The sequence below is a fragment of the Alligator mississippiensis genome, chromosome 5 (assembly GCF_030867095.1).
Source record: "Alligator mississippiensis isolate rAllMis1 chromosome 5, rAllMis1, whole genome shotgun sequence".
NCBI lineage: Eukaryota > Metazoa > Chordata > Crocodylia > Alligatoridae > Alligator > Alligator mississippiensis.
In genome coordinates, this window is record NC_081828.1 from 12,723,034 (window position 1) to 12,744,431 (window position 21,398).

Consider the following 21,398-nt stretch of genomic DNA (forward strand, 5'->3'; position numbering starts at 1 on the left):
TGCCGCAATCTGGTAAATTATCAGATGTATAATTTGTACAAAACCTTCAGCTTTAAGCAAATCCTTAATTTCTGGTTTCCTTCCTATGTGCTATAATCCATCTTGCCAGAACTGCCTCTATCTCTTTTTGTCTTCCCTTCCGCAGCAGATCATCTATTCTTTTGAGGTATATGCTCTAGGGCTGGAAACAGACGTTGCCTTTGTGCCGCCAGGTGTGCTGGAGTGTAAGATGGCATGTACTGTCAACATTTCTATAAAAGACCATATGGGCATGACGTATGGGCAGTGAAAACATAATTCCCAACCAAGAGCACCAAACGTCTTTCTGCCTTGGCTTGTTCACCTACAGTAAAGGCTACATGCCGTTGGCAATCCAGCTGCACTATCCATTAGCTTTTAAAAAATAAAACAATAGCTTTTGGGACTAAGCTTTTTGCCTTTTAGCCTTAAGCAGAACGATGTCTGTTTAAACTCCATAAAATAGCAGCCGGTAACATTTTCAAGCCACAGGCCAGCACAAGCTGATGCAGATACATGGACTATTTTTTCAGCCATATTCCCTATTGAATTAATTGAGGTAACAAACCTCTGTTATTTGGGTACTCACAATTTCCTACAGTTCCAAAGTATCCTATACATACACTTTTGTACAGATTCTTGCAGGGTTTTCCTGTGAGTACTCCATATTCAACATTTTCTACTAGATGGGACTTTCAAAACTTAGGAGGTAATACTCACATTGACTTCAATAAGAGGAGTAAGAAACCGAATTTTGGAAGAAGTCATGGCATTATAGCCATTGTGTATTTGTTATACTACTGCCATACCATACAAAGTCCAGAGACTGGCTCTAGTAGAAGCTTCTTCTTTCTCTATAGTCGCATCTATACGTCATCCTACGGGGACATAGCGACACAGTACGTCACTGTACAGTGTGCTACAGAGACAGAGAGATCACATGGGTCTACACGTGATCAGCACCTACATCACTGTAGCACCAAATCTAACTGTGCACCATGGTCACGGTGCAGTAACCACCTGTACTGCACTGTGCTTTAGTATTTCCAAAAGGAAGTACTAAAGCATGGCGCTGTAAGGCAACATGTAGATGCACCCTTGGTTGGAAAACCAAGAAAAGTCTTGATTGGTCACAGCTGCCACCTATTTAACAAAGATATATTACTGCCATGATTCCCAAATATTTTCAGTGTTGATATCAAAATGCCTTTAAGCAATCTTTCTAAGTCCCGGAGTCTCAGCTCTAGAGTCCCTTGAAATTCGTGCCTTGCTTCACTTTAATGAAAAGTGCGACTAGTGTTACACAATGATGAGCATACGAGCAATGAAGAGGGACAATTATATTTTCATAATATCATATTTATAATGTGCCACCAACCTGGGAGGAGGCAAAATGAATGAAACAGTTATATTTTCCCAGTTGCCTTTCAAAGATGAGAAACAGATTTATATAATTTAGTAGATAAGATCTATCCTAAGGTGCTCTGTTTTCTAAAACCTTTGTGGTTTTTAGCAAATACTATGCATGACCCACATCCTAAGTGGAATTACCTCTAACCTCTGTTGTCTAAAATCTAGGTGCAGATTTTGGGGACTGACCTTTAAAATGCATCTTTTTGTTTTTGTCTCGAAGAAGCCATTGTCATTTTGAATTAAGTGATTCTGTGCATGTGCTCTCAGAAATTATCCAGTGCCTACTTTAAAGCTGTGTATCATTCTCCCAGTCCTCTCAACCTTAGTGAAATTTCTTACTCAACTTGCAATATGAATGGTTGGACCTCCAGCATCCATGTCCTTAATCCTCATAAGAAACCACTGCCTTTCCCATCAGCCACCGGAAAATAACTGGAAATTTATATAGAACCATGGTTATATAATTTGTTGAATCTTTAGATCTGTTTCTGAGAGAAAGGTAACTTCCCAACCCAGCTGTTGAGTCATTCTTCTCCCTACTCCCAACACTTTTTGATGCTCTATTCTGAAGACGAGCACCAACAGCCCAATGCAGAACTGATGGTCCGCAGGCCACAGTTTGAGGACCTTTGCAAGATATGTTTTCTAGGCTGGGAAACAGAAGCACTGGGGTCTCTTTATAGCCAATTCACACACACACACACACACACACAAATCTTAAACCAAAGCTATCTAGGGAGGAAGCGGGTCTCTGGCAGCATGAGAAACGTTAACACAGATGTCACACAAACAAAGAGCTCTCCTATGGCCACAGCTATTCATGCCGCATGTCCCACTTTCTGGCCGCAAAACAGTGAGATAGTAATAACCTTGCTATTTTGCTTCTACCGGCAGTATCTCTATGAGAAATAAAGTTCCATTCAAAAGATGGGCCAGAAAGACAAACAAAAAAAAAGATTACATAAAATATGTATTATATATCTGTATACTAATGTATGCTGATACTATATATATATATATATCCCCTCCCATTTGGAACACTTGGTACAACTTTTGTCAACATGTATCTATAAAGATGGTAAAAACGACTGTCCTACAAGGGAAGATCATTTTGTTTAGAGAAGGGATGAATGAGAAGGGGTGGAATAGAAATAGTCAGGAGAATGACAGGTTTAAAGATGATAAAATGAGAGCTCTCCAATGTATCCTCTCTCTGCACAAGAACAAGGCCCAGTCAATGAGGTTGGCAGGCAACAAATTTAAACTGGAAAACAGATTTTTTTTTAAAGCCAACACTAATCTGTGGGGCTCGCTTTCATTTGTTACCAAGAGCTTAGTACGTGTCAATAATGAATTGGCATTTACGGTGGTCCGTAGAAACCCTCTTGATTATACATGAGAGCACTTTTTAAAGTGATCCAAATTTCTGTGACTCAGGATGAAAACCGAGTTACTAACAAGTTCTTCCAATGGAAGGTTATTTTATAAGTGTCTGTTATAGAGCTTGCTATTGACATCTCTGATGCATCTGCTGCTGGTCATTCCCAGGGCAGGATACCAGATGACATGGATGTTTGGTCTCCAGTACTGCAGATCCTAGTCTACTGGATAAAAGACACGTTATTCTTATTGTGTCATTGTCCAAATTAAACTATTTTCAGGACATGGACCACCCTTTTTTGTTCTGCAATGCACCAGAATACCTACAGAACTGAAAAATAGTAGGAAATAAACTTCAGTAAGTCTCTAGATCTACCTGTTGTCTTTAAATCATTCATGTCTGGAATCCTAGGTTTGACTAAAAATGACCATAACTTTTCCAGTGATATTTCTGATGTCAGGATGAACTCCCCAGAGAACCCAGCTTTGGGTTTGATTTCCACTTCAGGCAAAGCCCTGAGCAAGGGATAGTGTATCTGCTTCACAACCTGAGGACAAGCCCCTGGAGGCTTTTGGATTCAGACACACCACAAGGGAGCCACTTGTGGATTTAAGGAACTTACTCCATGGAGTAGCAGAATCAGACCCTAAATAATTCATCAGCAACACAGTATATAGTGAGAATCTGACCACTGGGGAGATCCCACCTGTCACCTATTTCCACGTCTACAAGAAAAGTTGCAAGGCAGGAGTGAGCAGCAGAAGAAGGGGTTAAAGGAGTCTCTAAGTTTTGGTGCATTTAAAAGGAGCTGGAGGGAGGGGAAGCAATTCTGTGACACTCATATCAGCGCCATGCTCCTCTGTGAATCAACCCATCTAGTTTTATTCCAAGCGTGCTTCCCTTTAGCAAGGAATTCAATTATATTCCACGACTTGATAAAACATTTGAAAACAAGATTGAGAGCAGGTTTCACTGTATTGTTTGAAGAAGTTAAGTGGGGTGAACACTGGAGCCTCACAGCTGGAAACAATAGACTTCACTGTGTTGAAACTAATTTGTGAAACATCTACCAGCATTACCTTCAAAGGAAATAAAAAGAGTGTCCAAGTTCTCAGGTGAAAGACTTTATTACTTACAGGAAACTTCAAAACAACACAAAGAGTCTGAGCTGTAAGCATGCAGCATCATACACAATTCAGAGGCGTGCACTCCTTGTTGGGCCTTTTGGACACTATTCAGTGCTTGCTTACATCATCTTATTCCATGTCAGTATTAAAGCCCTTAGGGCACATGAAATAATCAGCAATTGTGATTGCCCTCTGACCACTGTGTCTTTTTCTATTAGCTCCCTTTGTTCTTGGTTTAACCCAGAGCCTTGGTGATATGTAATAATTGATACTGAGGCTAGTGGCAGAGCTTTTATAGGAAGAACCCCACAGGAGACTGTTGTTATGCAAAATCCCCCAGGCTAAGTTTGGTATCCTTTATTTAACAATGACCTAGAGTATAAGAGTGGGAAAGATACCTATCTCTCTTCATGACATCTATATCAATAACTTCTGGAGGCTCCCTACTGCAGCTCCTATCATTTATAACTCCAGGGTGACTTTGTACAATAATCTACCACATCTAGTTCCCTGTACCAACCCAGGGAGGGGGGAAGGGAATTTCTGAATAAGGCACTCAGTGAAACAATCCGATTTCCAGCAGTTGGAGATGGCATTCAGTCCAGGAGGTCCATTCCAGTTTTACACTGCTTTGCATTTTTAAAATCTATTTTATTTTTTTGCTCCACAAGGTGTAACCTGACTTTGGATACAATTCATCCCCATCTACAAAGACATAAAAAAATGCCAGTTCCTTGCTACCCAAAAAGATCTTAGAAGACATGTAAATTGAACAGGAAATTGTGTATACACGATGTGCCTCTTCTGACGGTAATCTAAACTGTGTCAGGCTCTATGCTGCTGTACTACAGGAAATCGTTCTTTGCCCCAGATACTAGGGGGCCGTGCTTCTGAAGCAAAAGGATCCGAGTGCTGTCCTGACAGTCACCTAGGATTTCTGAATGGGCGCCATGGTCTGGGACAGACAGTGCATATACCGGTTTGAGCCAAATCATTTAAGTCTGATACTACATGCCATCAGGTTTATCTCAAATCGGTTTTGGCCATTTTCAAACTAGCTAATTGCATTGAATGTCTATTCTGTGACAGGTTTAAACCAGTTTCTGGTCACTTAAACTGGTTTACATGTAATGTCTGTCCCTAGCCCATGACATTGGGAATTTGAAACATAGCACTCAGACACTGCGGACACCAAGAGGTTACTTACTGTTTTAGCTGACGTGGCTGGAACTTGGCAGGCTCCATGAGGCTGGGCCTACCCTTCTGCCCCTTAGAGATTTTTAGGAACCTGTATGCCTCTATGATGTGCTCATGAAGTGTGATTTCTAAGCAACAAATTTGGGTAGTTTTTCTTTTTTGATTTGCCTACAATTTTGCTGCTTCTAGGCCCGCCCAAAGGATTTTACACTGAGTACACAAACTTGCTTTCAAGTCATCAGGATTTTGCTAGTGAAAATGAATATGGTAAAACAGCACACTAAAACTCTCCACACTCTATTTCCTATGATCTACTAAGTTACTTGTGTCCTCTAGGTCACTCTTGCAGCTATGATTCTCTTTCTTTCCAATTTTCCTATACCATGTGCAAAGGCAGTCCTCATCCTGCAAGCTTTCTCTGATTCTCTGTTCTACTCTAGTTGTCACCCAGCTCCTAGCTTCCCTCCTCCTAACTCGTACATCCTTCTACAGGCTCTGAGCTTTTGACAGACACCTGAGAAAGGCCAAGTGCAGTGGGAGGTTAGACAGACAGACAGATAGATAGAAAGCCTGTACAAATAGGGAAGTATTTGTGTAGCAGAAAGCCCCCTTTTCCTCTTGCCTGAATTTGCTCTCCTCTCTTTGGATATGTTTCTCTTCTACCTTTTCTTCCTTCCTCTTTCTTTCACTTTAAGATAAGGAATTGTGTTTTGAAATTTGTATGTGTGCATTTTGTATCTCCCCTTGTATTTTGGTATTTTTATCTATTTGTGTGCCATGGCATTACTTCTGTAGCTTATATTTTATACTCCTCACCTTTCAACTTTCAACTAAATGTGTTTAGTTTCATAAGTAAGTTATACATTGTAACAATGTTAACAAGGGCAGGAATCAAACTGCCCTTCCCTGTATCAGGCTGGCCCCTGAAAGAGCGAGTGAATCAGTGATTGAATGTGTAACACGGTAGCAGGCAGCAATTAACACCTGGGAAACTGCAGATCAACCAACGGAAGAACTCAATAGAAGACAATGTAACAACCAGGAAATCTCTAAACATCACTGATCAAGGGCTAGAAGCTAGAGTTAATCAATGCTGAGGACCAACTTTTGGGCTGAATATCTCCAGATCAACCACTCCCAGAGCCCTATTCAAAATTCATCAATGGATTCCCAAACCTGCACATACATGCGGATGACCCCTGGGGCTGACAGATGCCATCCAGTAGCCACCGAAGGGGGAAGTCCCACGAGGGTCAACGACCCCTGGATTGGGCAAACCTGAAAACTGGAGAGTCACCAAAGTCTGCCAAGGACAGATAAAAAGCAGTGAAAAGTGACCCTCAGTGGCGCCCAAGTGATCTCCAACTTGACCAGCACCCGACCTGTCCAGCCAGAAGGACCAGCCGGCGATGCCCTTCTGGAAGATAACACCATGCTGTAAGAAGCCTCAGTGGCAGACTCCAGCACCTGTGGGATAGGTATACCTGAATCTTGTAGCTTGTTACTGTGTGTGTGTGCATGTGTGTGTGTGTAGGGGGGGTGGGGGGACCAGCCCCAAGGTTTATGATTTAACTTCATTACAGTGTTTCAATCTGCCTAATAAACCAGAATTTTAAGGATCCCGAGTTGGACATTTGTAGCCAACATTATATTCGGATTCTGATTCGGCTGATTTGGAGGACAGTGATTCGATTCATTCGGCCAAATCGGCTTTGGAAGATTTGGCACTGATTCGGTAATTTGGATCGACTGCGGAGAGGCAGGCACAGCCAGGCAGCTGCAGGTTCTCCTCCGACTCCTCCACCTGTGCCTGCCTCTCCCCAAGCAGGGGGAGCCACGGGAGAAGCCCCCATGGCTGCCCTGCCCAGCTCCAGCCTAGTCCTGGCACTTTAAAAAGAAAAAAAAAAAAGCCGCGCACTCACCATCTCTGGCAGCAGTGACTGGGGCTTCTGGGCACTTGTGGCAGAGCCTCTTTGTGCAGCACAGGGCAGTGGGGAGCCAGCAGGGATCAGCCCCCCGCCTGGCATCTATGTGGCAGCTGCCCTATGGTGCAGGTGAAGCATGGCTCAGCAGGGCACTGTGTGCTGTATGGAAGCTGGGGCCACCAAAATGGGACACGGGGGCAGGGGGGCACCTTTTTTTTATTTATTTATTTTTTTTAAGTGCCGGGAGGCTGGGTGGAGCAGGGGATGGGGCTGGGCAGAGCAGCCATGGGGGCTTCTCCTACAGCTCCCCTGGCTCTGCCTGCCTTTGCCTTAGTGGGGGGGACCCATGGGGGCTGTGCCTTGCTGCCACTTGCACAGCTGGTGCAGGGAGGGGCGCAATGCAGGCACAGCTTGCTCCGGGTGGCAGCAGGCATAGCCCCTGCTCCCAGTACTGCTGCACCCACATCAGTGCTGGCAGCAGAGGCTGTGCCCCGTTGATGCTTGCCAGCTGGCATGGGGGGGCGCAGGATGCAGGTGTGGCAGTGCTGGGAGCAGAGGCTATGCCCTGCTGCCGCTTGCCCCCTTACGCCTGGAGCTAGAGCATGACCACAACCCACCTGGGCAGCTTGTCACAGCCCCAGGCCCAATTTCTCCCTTCCCCACACTCCTTCCCTCCCTGCTCCCCCAACCCCAACAGACCTACCAGCTGGAGGCAGCTGTTAGCTGCCTGTTTAGTCTATGGCCAAATTTCCAAAGTGGCTGAACCTTTTCCAAAGCTTTTCCAAATTGATTCAGAGCTTTTCACTGGTCTCCCGATTCAATTTGGATTTGGAGATTTGGTCCCTGAATTGTGCCGAATCTCCTCCGAATCGAATCAGCTACCAAAACTTCACACAGCCTAGATAGATAGATAGATAGATAGAAATTATAGGCTTGCCAGAAGAAATATGCAGAAACACCCTGCTAATGCAAACCTTTGAATCTTGCCCAATAAAACCTGCATAAAATCCATAACCAAGTCAGAAAAATCACAGCATTTAAAATATATAAATAAAAATGTTGACCATAATAAATTGCACAAAGGGATGTAAGAAAAGAGAAGGAAGAAGCTTGTGCATGACACAAGATGCTCTACACTACCACTGCTAGGCGTTCTAGCCACCAAAGCAGCCTTCTCAATGACAGGCAGAAGTTTGTTAGTCACACAGCGAGCATGTCACTGATGCTTGTACCTGCTGGGACCCTCAGGAATGACTCAGGTGAGCCAGAGAGAACCCTACCTGCTACTGCTTTACTTCTTTCAGGAACTGCATAGTGCTTTTCCCTCAGAGCCCTTTTCAGACAAGGGAAATTTCATCATCTCCACTTTACAGATTTAGAAGATGAAGTGCAGAGAGGTGAGGTTATCTGTCCAAGGCCACAGTGCAGGCCATTGGCAGAACCAAGGCAAGGTCCCCTAGGTGTCTGCCCAGTGCTTTAATCCTCCACATTTGCACCTTCCAAGGCAGAAGTTTCAAGGCACAATATTGGAGCCTCTCACCAGAGCAATGAGTACCTAACATGAACAGTGGTATCAAAGAAAACGGAGACCCTCAGCTCTTGGTGCAAGAATGGCCAGTACAAAGAATGCCCAGCCCACCTACAATGTCCCTGGGTCTCCACTAGGACAGAGAAGAGCTTCAGTGGCATACTGAACATGAATGATCGAGCCCTTGATTGAGCTCTTTCATACCTCAGGTGTAATCAGTAAAACTCACTGCCGGACCACCTGCTTGGGGGGTCATCAAGGTGTTTGAGGGTAACTCTCACTGACTTTTGCACCCTATGGGTCCTCCTCTGCATATGTGCCTTCTTTATCTACCCAGCAGATGCCCAACTGGTAGTTGCTAATGATGCTCAATAACTCCAATGTGAGTATCCCAATAATTTGAAAACAGCCTTCCCAAGCACCCAAATTAAGTCGATGCCATGGACTAAATGAACATTTTGATTACTAAATGTTGGCAAATGAAGGCCTTACCTGCTGAAGCAGCCACATTCCTCCTAGTACAGTGGCACTGAAAGGTTCCCAAAAATGTTTGATCAAATATGAATTACGAAAAGAAATCATATAGCTTTAACATCCAGTTCAATCTGGATAAAATTTCAACTGGCTTTGCCATCAAACAGTCAGAACAGGCTTCTATAATAGGAAAACACGGCTGGCCCTTGAACTGTTTGATCACTAGCAGGCACCAGTAGCAAATTCAATCCCGTATTCTGTATTAAGCCTCAAGTCAAGAAGCACTTTGTGTAATACTCTTAGATGGCTTGCCAAATGCTATTCATTTGGCTCAAAGACAAGTACGAGATATGTTAATAATTTGAAAGCTTTCTTAACTAATGTGTTTTATGTATGTGCTCAGAATAGGAAATAAAGACGGCTTCAAACAAAACTGAAAATCCTGTGGTTCTTGCCTCTTGGCCAGGGGTTCTCAGGTTCTCTCATAGTTGGACTGCTACAGTTGAGTGGATGTGAAAGTTGATACCTCCACCTCATTCCTGGTTGCACATACAGTATAATCTCCCACCGCAACTGTAATAACCCTTTTTATCCCTTCCATTCAGGGACATGAGCAGTATAGACCAGGATCATTCTTAGGTACCTAACAAGTGGGATAGGAATGAACCAAAAGTGTCAGCAGGTGGGTACAACATACATTTGCTCTCTTTTTGCCTTCCTTATTAGTTAGTATAGTCCCAGCCCTTACAAGTATCAAAGCATCACCTGCATGGCAGAATAAGGCAATGCATCAGTGGCTGTGAAAAAGACCCAGGTGCCCAGCTTAAAGCCCAAGTTAAGACCCAGATTTACCTGCAAGCCAGGAGAAAACTTCAGCATATAGGAATGTATATGTTTTAAAACATATCTAGAGTAACGCACAACAAGGAAGGATGGCATACAAGTTAGTTTGGTCTGATGACAATATGGATCCATAACTCACCTCAAAGGAGTGCACCCACCATGGAAAGTGTATTAAAGACCATATAAGAAGTGTTTCCGATACATGAGAGAGACTGTTTTGTATCATCGTGCTCATAATACAAGCTGCCTTCATTACCACTGGGAGCAGACAGAGAGAACAGTACAGAGAACTACACAATCGCTCTTTTGCATAGTACACCACAGTGTAATTTCGAGTGGGCGAGTGGGACCCCGGGCTTTGCCATCAATTTAGTAGGGGCACCAGAATCCCCCCTGTGCCCCCAGGAAGTCCGTGCACTAGCAGCAAAAGCAGCTGCATAGCATTGCTCTTGCAGAAGCATCTGGGTACATGGACTCTGTCATTATAAAAGCAACATGGAGGGAGGGGGGCACCCGGCAGCAGCAGCTATGTGAGCAGCAGCGGCAGCGGCAGCAGCGAGGAACTGTTTTTATGTCCTCAGCATAGGTAAGACACCTGTGTGCAGCCTGCCACCCCCCAGCTCCCCACTCTAGGAGCCCTAACCTCTGCAGTGCTCAAAGGCACTCACCTGCCACTACATTAACTGATCCAGTACGGGAGCTCCTGGACTCCAAAAACTTCCACCTATCAGCATCAGGAACTGCAGTTATGCAGCTGAGACATCAACAGGCATCCCAAGTGCTATAAAGAGCCTTGCACGGGTGCCCAGTGGGAGCACATGTAAGAAGAAGCCTCGCCACACACCTTTGCAAGGGCTTTTCTCAATAAGGTGATGGTATGGAGAAACTCAGGGTGAGCTGCCAAGGGGCAGGTAGGTACATCCTCAAACCTGGGTAAATGGAGGAGGCAGGGTAGAGGCCTGCTCATCCTTGGTGGCAAGTCACTCAACTGGGATGCCACAGGGAGCAGGCTGCAGCTTTCCAAAGACTGCATGAGAGGATGTGGTGCTGCCACTGGATAGTTCACCCCTGCACTAGTCTGTACCTCAACAGCGCAGATGAAGCCAGAATACGGAGCAGCTCTGCCAGCCCCACAAGTAAGCCCCTTCCCCTCCAGTATCTGAGGAGCCAGCACCACCTCCCCCTGCACTGTACCTTGTTTCTTGACATTTCAATCACTGATATTGGTAGGACATGTGTTAAGTGCTGTGTGATAGCATGTGTATCCCCTGGGCATTCTCCCATTCCCCAAGGGCACAGCAACAAACTGCATTGCCTCCCATTTTTTTTCAACCCCCCCAGCATGAGCTGCAAATCTATTTAATAGCTGCAAGACTATTAAATCACAGGTACTTGTTCTCTGCTTGCATAATGGGAGAAGTGAGGAGCATTGCCTAGTGGAGAGAAAGGTTCCTATTCCATTTCAAGGGGCTAGATATGACAGGAAAGCTACGGGACTTTCATTATAATAACCAAAGCTTCTAATTAACACGGTGTTGGAAGATAGGCAGCTTGCATATAAATCCCCCAGCTCTATTCTAAAAATAAGGAAGAGATACTGAAGTGAATAATTCTCATTTGTCAATAGAAAGAGGTGGTTTTGATTGTGCCTTTTTGAATAACATATTCTAGCATACCTAGCAGGGAACTGAAAATTGCTAGAGTCGTCTCCTTTATAAAATACCAATTATTTTATTATAGGGTATGCATTATGGAGGATCATTCATTTCTCTTGTTGCCTAATTTATTTTCCCCTTAAACAAGGTTTGCTTATGCTCTTTAGAGAATGTATTTACTTGACTATCTTAGAGGCAAAGTAGTAATGTATGTTATTTAGGTCACCAATGTCAGATGCACCTAGTAAAAAGTGGCGCAGGATGGAATAAAAGATCTGCAGGAAAACTTAATAGGATGAAGAAGATAGATACCTTGATTTAATTCTTTACAGCAGCAGCATTTCCAAAGGGTGTTAAGAAATGTATCATGTGTATTACAGAGGGCAGTCACACGTACATTCATTTGTCAGTGAATGCAAATTGAAACAGAAAACCAGAGGTAAAGCCCTTGAAATCTCCTAAAATCCCAAGTCATGTTTATCGTCAGTGAACACCCCAAAATGTCCATTATTAACAGCAGCAGGTTTGCATAGGGAAAAAAAGAAAGAGAATTACCTCGGTCCTGCATGAAAAATGTCTTCCAACCATGAACATTAGATCCTACTCATGGCCACCATATCTTGCTCACTGTTTAAAGCAAAAATAAGAACACTAATTAGAAACTGCATTTGCTAGTCCAGAATTATGTTCACCTTCAAGACATGCGCACACACACACACACACCCCCACACTATAAAAATCAAGATTTAGGACCCACTTTCCCACAGAAGGTTGCACCAGGTTAATTGAGTTCTAGAGATGAATCATGATGTTACAATGCACCTGTCTGTGATATTTCCGTGCATGACATTTGAAATATTACTGAAATATTAGTAAGAAATACCATGTATAAATAACTATATTTAAGACTATATAAATATTTGCCCTTTTACAGTGCAGTATTTACCTTTATTTTTCCCTGATAGCCTCTCAACTGTCCAACTTCCACAGTATTCTTTAGGCTTCTAGTTCATGCCAAGAACAATGTCACCTGCCTCCCTCCCTCTGCCAATTTAACACCCATTTAAATCAGTGTTGTCCAATCCATACAGCATCTCTCACCAGGCTAAAAAGATGTCTGGCCTACTCAAGCTTTGTCCACACACAGAAAGGCTGTACTGTCTTATTTACATTCACAGGCCAGGTAAGAGACATTACACTTTCACCAGTATAAAAGCAATTGGAAACTGGTCTACACCTGTAACAGAGCGGAAGTTCGGCACACAGACTGGTTCGGCACACATAGACTGCGCCGCCCAAAAGGCAAACACATCTGCTCACTACTGATCTAAACTACACTGCTTACAACAAACCATGTAACTTATATTTCCGCCAGGGAATTTCCGCCTCTGGTTTTTTGAATGTTTGTAACTAGCCATAATGTAATTAAAATGGTACAAGCCACTGAATAAGGACTCACGTATAGCAGTTGAAACGTGCATATATCCACATATCTCATTTTAGTAAGAGAAAGGATAAGGTATCTTTTTACCGCACAATATCTAGACTTACAGTTGTTCCCATATGGCTACAATGGTATAAATCACACCCCTAATCACCACTGTCATACAAAGCTCTGGGTGGACCAGACTTAAGTGTGGGAAACCCTGCAAATACTGCTGTAGGCTAGGAATTGTATTGAATTTTGGACGGCTTGCCCAGCTGGCTTGAGCGTCTTTGAAAATTAGTTGTAATGTTGACCTACAGCAATGGCAACATCAAGATTTCATTAGGGCAACCAGTACCATGGTCAGTTTAGTGCTACAATGCTAAATATCATACTTTTCCCTGGCCTGGTCTGACACCCTCAGGCTGCTAGAGCTTCAGTTCCATCTATGTATCATCAATAACCGTAAATTAGGAGGGTTTTATTATATTGGAGTTATGTTTGTCAATAAAAAGGAGAAATCTATGCTAGGTTGAAAGAGTTTGATGGCTAAACATCGATTTGGAAATCACAGCTGCAGTACCTGAATACTCAAGTGTCTGCCTGGCCCTGCACCTCCTTTTTCTTTCTGACTTCTTGCGTTGTTTAACTTAAAATAATGCTTACGCCACTTTTAGTCAGGCACAGATTCTTACTTATGATCACCCCTAATGAACAGGCAGCAATGCATCGCAGCATAACAGCTTGGCATTGGTGCCCATGCTGCATCCCAGCATAGACTACTTGAAAAGCATCATGATCAGAGAAGTGGCATCATGCTACGATTTTCCTTTTGACAAGCAGAGTTAGTGGCTGCACAGAGTACTAAAGGCAGATAAGACTTCCATCCTCAGCTCTACAGGGACATACAGGTCAGGGATTTAGGTGTATTCCTTAGGAAGGCATTAGGACCTGAACATTAATGCCTTCCTTCTCACCTCCCTTCAGCCTCCACCTCCCCCCATCACCCCAATTCACTGCCAGTTTTGCAAACGCAACCTGAGATCTTCTAAAACCCAACCTGGTTCTTTTAGGCATACATATCTCTACCCACAGCATATGAACACAATGTAGTTAATATTTCTGCTGATGGTGCAAAAACAGTAGAACGCAGTTCAAAATCCTGTAGGCGTGTGCATGCCTAAGTGTGAGCCTTACTTTCCTTGCTTAAGCAAGCATATGTGGTTGAATAAACAAGGAGGATGATATGTCATACTAACAAAGCCTCTTTGCTCACCTAACCTGTATTTGAAATTAAGAGCATTAAGACCCCTGGATGAAGAGGCTTTCTGATTGGCAGTCAGTGATGTCATACCCATGTCAATTACAGAAAGTAATGCATGCATTTATCTTTCAAAAGAAATAATTCCCTTTCTGAAATAGCAATAAGACACTCCAGACAGCCCATTTCCAGGGGATTACACTCCACTTCTCAGGTAGTTAAAGTCACTGAGCCTTTTGACCTTGTGCCTCCTAACACCACTGGAGGCATAATCACACAGGAATGCACTGCTTGTCATGTGTGTCTTATTGCTTAAATAAAGGTCAGCTATACAGTAATCGGATCTGCTGACATCAGGCTCGTTTGGCATGAATTATTACGAGAAAACAACATAAATGCAATCAACTGCACTATTAATTAGTTTATTATTTCATTTCTAAGATGGGATGTATAAATTAAGGAACACTAAGGGAACTCTGTTAGGCTAGAATAAAGGCATTTCTCAGGTCATTGCCTTAAACAGAGATACTTCATGCTAGAATAATGCTTGCATAAGAAAAGTAAATCTTAGAACATTATAGACCTGAAGTCACTAAAACTAATCATCTCACCAGATGAGATCCTGGTTTATTACAATAAGGTTTGATGTACAATGACTATCAGGCAAGGTGAAAACTGGTACCAAGAGCATTTTCACAGCTAAAAAGTTAACACAGTTAAATTGGAAATCGATATACATCCCAAACATTGATCAACAGAGCAAAGGTGTTTGGAATCAGGTCTCCGTGGAGTGCATGTGAGCTGTATGTTGAGCTAAAGTGGATTGAAACTGGAAAGAATGGCTGTCACAGTTTCATAGTAGGTAGGGTCGGAAGGGACATGAGCAGATCATCAAGTTGACCCCCTGCCATGGGCAGGAAACGATGCTGGGGTCAAACGACCCCGGCTAGGTGATTATCTAGTCTCCTTTTGAAGACCCCCAGGGTAGGAGTGAGCACCACTTCCCTTGGAAGTTGGTTCCAGATCCTAGCCACCCTGACAGTGAAGTAGTGTCTCCTGATGTCCTGAATCTACTCTCTGTCAACTTATGGCTGTTATTTCCTTGTTACTCCCGGTGGTGCTTAGGGGAACAGGGACTCTCCCATTGCCTGCTGGTCCCCCTTGGCCAGTTTGTAGACAGCCACCAGATCCCCTCTCAGCCTTCTCTTGTGGAGGCTGAACAGGTTCAGGTCCCGTAGCCTCTCCTCATAGGGCCTGCCTTGCTGCCCCTGATCATGCAGGTGGTCCTCCTCTGGAACCTCTTGATGCTGTCCACATCCCTTCTGAAGTGCGGCGCCCAGAACTGGATGCAGTACTCCAACTGCGGCCTGACCAGTGAGCATAGAGGGGGAGGATCACCTCCTTGGACCTGCTCGTGATGCATCTGTGGATGCATGACAAGATATGGTTGGCCTTCCTGACCGCATTCCCACATTGGCGGCCCATGTTCATCTTGGACAGCCTGTAGGTATGCTGCTGGTTCTTCTTCCCCAGGTTCTTTGGTAACCGCTGCCCAATATTTAACATAATCATAATAAAAAACAGTTGAAATAAGTGCATCCTCCACTCTAAACACAGCCACATGATATTCTTCAAAACAAAAGCACATAAAAAGGAAGTATAAACAAGGTGGAAGGGGGCGGGGGGGGAGGGACAGAGTTGCTGGCTATTGTTCTGCAAAATTTTATGTACAAGCGGTAGAAAAGATCACAGATGCTGAGAAAAATCTTTTACCTGCAAATCCTGAGAAATGATTTTTCCCCTCTATTCAGAACTGCCAAGGCCTCCGCTGGAGTACTGTGTCCAGTTTTGGGCACCACACTTCAAGAAAGATGTCGAGAAATTGGAAAGAGTCCAGCAGACAGTAACAGAAATGATCAGAGGTCTAGCAAACCTGATTTACAAGGAAAGGTTGGAAGAAATCGGATTATTTAATTTGGAGAAAAGAAAGCCAAGGATGGGTTTGAAAACAGTCTAAGTACATGAAGAGTAGTTACGAAGGGGATGGCGATAAGCTATTCCCTGTGGCCACAGGTCACAAAAGAAGTAATAATAATCTTTGATTGCAACCAGAGAGATTTATCTTGGGTATTAGGAAGAACTAAACAGAAGGTTGCAACAGATAACTTCAGGTGGTTGTAGAGTCTCTCTTGGAAGTTTTTAAGAACAGGTTAGGCAAACACTTGGATACAGTGGTTTAGGCAGGGTTGATCCTGTCTTTGGCAGGGGGTTAGCCTAGATGACCTCCTGAGATCCCATCAAGCCCTATTTTTCAGTAAGTCTAAAGCATCAAGGAAGCAAGACACATGGCCTGAAAAGGCATTGTATAAGCCTAGGAGGAACAAATAACACACAAAAAGCTTTTGAGCTGAATGCTGCCCGAAAAAGGCCTGGGGACTGGGAAAAGATCCTGCCTCTTATTCGATACCTTCTTCAACTAGGAAAACAAGACGTTGTGTATATTCCTTATAAAAAACAGGATTTCATCAAAGAAACACTTGACTTCTTCCCCAATTTCTCTGCCAATATCTCACACTACCCCAAATTTTCAGCTGACAGTTCTAGGCAAATAAAGGGAACAATATTACACAAAGGTCAGATAAAATATACTGCCTCTACAAATATTTATTGGTCTGCATTGCTTTAACTTGCATGATTAAATACAGCCTGCTTTTGTTCTTCCTCTTTATCCTCTAGGGAAATTTATCATCAAAATTATTGTACAGCTCTCATTACTCTAGCCTCATTTAAAACCTTGCCCTACATATTATTTAGGCTGCAAAAAAAAATGTTGCTTTGTATAGAATTTCCTATTATAGTCTTAATCATTACATTTAAAAGATTGCTGTAAGGCAGCTTAGCCCGCATTAGAGAAACATAAAGTGGAATTCCAGAGCTAAATGTTGTAGTTCTTTTTCAGCTTTTATTCCACAAATCATAACAATGTAACATTTTAATTCCTTAAAAGGTTTCCCTCACCCATTATGGGCATTCAAGAGTTTACCTCCTGTTTAAAAAGGGACACCAAGTGGCTTCTATCTGGTTTAAATAGATAGAGGAGAAAGCTGGAAGGCAGCCTGCAATCCATTCAGAAGTTGGAAGGTGTTTTAAATCAATTTTCCAGGAAAAAACATTCAAGTGCAAAAGTCAGGCTGGAAAACAAAAAGATTAATTATATTTCTTTATTCTGGTTTACATTTTTTGCTTAAAATGAAAAAAAAAATCAGATATTTAGGATCAGTGTGGTTAAAGTAAATCAGAAGATATGGCCTTGCGTCCCAGCCCAGTCAATGATTTGTTGCGTGTGACCTTGGGCAAGTGATTTCACCACTTGAGGCCTCACTTTACCCAGGTGTAAATCAGGGACAGTGATATGTAGCTCACACAGGAGCAAGGCTTAATTGCTTTTTGAAGTGTTTTGAGCTCCTTAAATGCAAGGTAGTCTAGTACTTCAAAATAGCATTTTTATTTTAAAAGTGATGAATACACACATAGAGACACAACTTACAATCATTTCCCTTGGAGAAGAATTTTCAATCTTAATCCAAATTCCTGTACAGTCATTCTGGAAACACACAACCCTAACAAGAAGGACAGCAGGAAGTCTTGAAGGACACACATATTATGATTGATGAATATGCCTACAGTAATATAAGGCCCGCTGAAAATGCTCCATGTGATAAATTCCCATTGGCTTCCTGAGTAAATAAGGGCTGCAGGAATTAACCCTTAGGGTCATCGGTAAACAGAATGTGTAACTTCTATTACCTAGCTAATGGGTCATATCTTGTAACATCAGCAGATCCAAAAGGGTCATTACCGAATGTTACCTTAACACTGAGAGAGTCATTTTTTCATAGTTTATCAAATTCTTAACAGAGGTCTTGCAGGTCTTTGCAGACTTTCTTTTCATGTATCAAAACTGAACTTTATCTGTGCTGCACATTCACCTGGCTTAAGCCTCTCTGCGGTTCTTCACAGTCCTCTCTGGACTAGACCAACCTAAATAACTTGGTGTTATCTGCCAAGTCAGTCACCTCACCGCTCACCTTTCATTTCAAATCAAAAAGACATTAAATGACATTGGAACTAACCCAGAACCCTGGTCTCAACCTTTAGCCGTGATAAAAAAAATGCCATTTGTTCCTATCTGTGTCCTGCCTTTTGATGTTTTGATCTGTGATCATACTTTGCCATTCACCCAAGGACTTATTTTTCTTAGCAGCCTCTCATGAGGACTCTCGTCAAAGGCCATTTGAAATTCTAAATATATTAGGTAATTTAGGTCTCTTTTACCCCATTTTCTTATGACATTTTCAAAGATCTGTAATATATTAGGAAGATAGGACCAAAAGGAGCCTTCAGGGTTACTTAATTCAGTTCTCTACTATCACAGGCAACCATGTCATATAATCCCTTCCAGGTGCAGGCCTTTTTTTTTTTTTATTCTTATCACTTGAGTTGATTTACTGGGGACAGATGAAAGGTTTCCTTGTTCATAAGTCTCTGCATGATTTTTCTTTTTTTCCTTTTGGTATTGCTACCAAACCTCCTCCCTTTTATATCTCCCAAGCAAGCATTTTAGCTCCCTTGCAATCTCATGCAAGAGATGTAGGAGGTGGGGAGGAAAGAGAAGAAAAAGTGAGCGGCAGGAAGTGAGCTACAGCTAACCTCTCATTCGCTGGGTTTCAGGAAGCTTGTTGCATTCAGAGACAGGAAACGCAACAAATTGCCAATGGCAAACTTGGAAGGTAATACCAATACACAATTAGAGCAGGAAGAGTATGGGTTAGAGACCAGTTAAAACTGTTGTTTTAATTTCATTGTTAGACTTCAAGCATAACAATTAGTCTTCATCTTTTCCTTTTTACTATTGGTAATTTGTGTACAAAGCAATAATTAAAAACAAGTCACATCCCACTACTTGGCACGCACAGAATACACTATTTACGTGACACTGGACACCAGCAATTGTTTCAGGTCTGTCCTCGTGAATCTTTTTAAGTGCTTCCTATAACTGGAGGGATGGCACTAATTAGCTATGCAGCACTCTGGAGGGGCAAATTAATGTTCGTGAACCTCACAGCTGGCCAGACATCTCATTCTGTACAATGGCAGCTGTTTGGCACCAAAAAAAATGGCACTCTCATTTTCTTCCAGAAAAATATAATAGGCTAATTCATAATAGCAAAATATGTCTTTCACTGTTGAGGGGTTTTCATAAAACCAACTGTTCTCACCAGGCACGGTATTTTCTGTGTTGCCATTTTATTTAAGTATGCAAAAATGGCCTTGTGGTCTGCTGCAAAGAGGGGCAGTGATCTCACCCAACAGGGAGTCCACCCTGGGTTTGGGAATGCACGGAGCTCTACAACAGGTCTCCCCAATCCTGTAGCTATTGACAGTTACAAGTAAATCAGTGACGGAGCCATGCATTACAGAAATACGCTGACCCAAAACACGAATATGAAAAGTGACCTGCCACCCTACAAAATATGTCAAAGCAACTGCCTTTTTATATGCAGAAAGCATTCTCATGTGGGTGTAGTCCACTCCCAGGATGAGGCTTTAAAAATTGCATGAGATTTCTCTACAGCTAAACAGTCTGCAACATTTTTTGAATGGAACGGGCAGAGAAACGGTTATCCCAAACCAGTTCTCTCTAGTAATATTGGGAGTATATCAGGGCATGGCAGGACTCAGAATTGCTATAGACTCAACTCCTAAACCACCTGTAATGTGTGTGTGTGCACGCACACGCACACACATACATACTGAGTGCACAGAGGAGAGGCTTAAGCAGGCCATAAACAGCCCAGGTTCTCTTTATTTACACTGGCATTTTAATTCGTTGACTTAATACAGCTATTTAAAGTGTTTTGTTTGTTTTATAAAACGTTAATGCTGTTGGGCAGTCTCTTCTACTTTAAACACCAAAATGCTTTGTGCTTCCTATCTAAGCAGATGAGGTTTGCCCGATAAAAAAGTCTTAAACTGATATTGCAAAAGTATCAACATTAATTTCTAAAAATGCTTGAGGCTCAAAGACTGTCCTAGAGAAGGTATGTGATGGTACATCTGAAACAACATGAAGACACTAAAGCACTGTAAATGTTTCAGGGCTCTCCTACAACGGGAGAATGGCCGACAACATGGTTTTAGTATTTCTTTGCAGTCCAATTTTGGAATGAGTAAATAGTTGCTTATTTTATGACATCATCAAGATGAAAATATCACCAATTCTGAACTTTAGTTGCTTAGAACAACTTCACTTAGGACCAATCATTTTACTACTCTGCATTTTGCCAATGGATGGAAACCATTGTTGATTAGAACAGGGCTGCTTTGGTGAACGTGGGGGCTCAGTGGACAATTCACCAGATACCAACAGCAAAGCACAGATTTCTCCCCCAAAGTTCTTCTATGCATCACTATTAGTTTACCTTTCTCAAGGGTCCTGGTCTGAATCGTTTCCATTGCCAATTTCTGCCTCCAAGGTCCTGTCCGTATTTGGACAATTTCTTCAAAAAAAATCTCTCGCCATTGGTAATACTGACTGATTTCTACCAGTGTGAACATGCACGTAATCCCTGGAGAAGATGTGCTTTGCTCAGTTTAAACACGTCAACTAGACCTTCATTGAGAAGGGTAATACCACAATACCACATAGTGTTGATATGGCAACAGCTGCATATGGGCTGGGATTCCCTATATTATTAACACTAGTGCAGCAACCATGTTACTGGCACTGGAGAAATGTCTAAACATTTCCTGTGTAGGCTGTCTGAGAACAAACCCTTACATGAAGACAGCAGATATGCCTTCTACCACTTGAATTGGCACAGCTTAGCCATATGACCTCACAAAACGTTCATGTTTGTACAATGCTATAAGGTCCTTTTGTAAAAGGGCAAATACTCTGCTTAGTAGTCATAGAAAAGTCAGAGAAGAATCATGCCTGTGTAAATATCCACCAGTTTGAAACAGGGCGGAAAGTTTCATAGTTTCATAGTTAGGGGCTGCAAGCGACCAGACAGATCATCGGGTCCAGCCGCCCTGCACTTGGGCAAGAAAGACTTGTCATCACGCTCTTCTAGGAATGCTTCCAAGA

General features: G+C 42.7%; 1 protein-coding gene across 22 annotated transcripts in view; it reads right to left on the reverse strand.

The window, feature by feature from the left end:
* DAB1 (DAB adaptor protein 1) overlaps positions 1 to 21,398 on the reverse strand; it is an 830,004-nt gene that overhangs the window by 402,565 nt on the left and 406,041 nt on the right. For all 22 annotated transcript variants that reach the window (XM_059727867.1, XM_019479247.2, XM_019479246.2 and 19 more), the window contains one exon: positions 12,117 to 12,188. The gene's annotated coding sequence lies outside the window, so the exon portion shown is untranslated. The remainder of the gene's footprint in view (positions 1 to 12,116; positions 12,189 to 21,398) is intronic.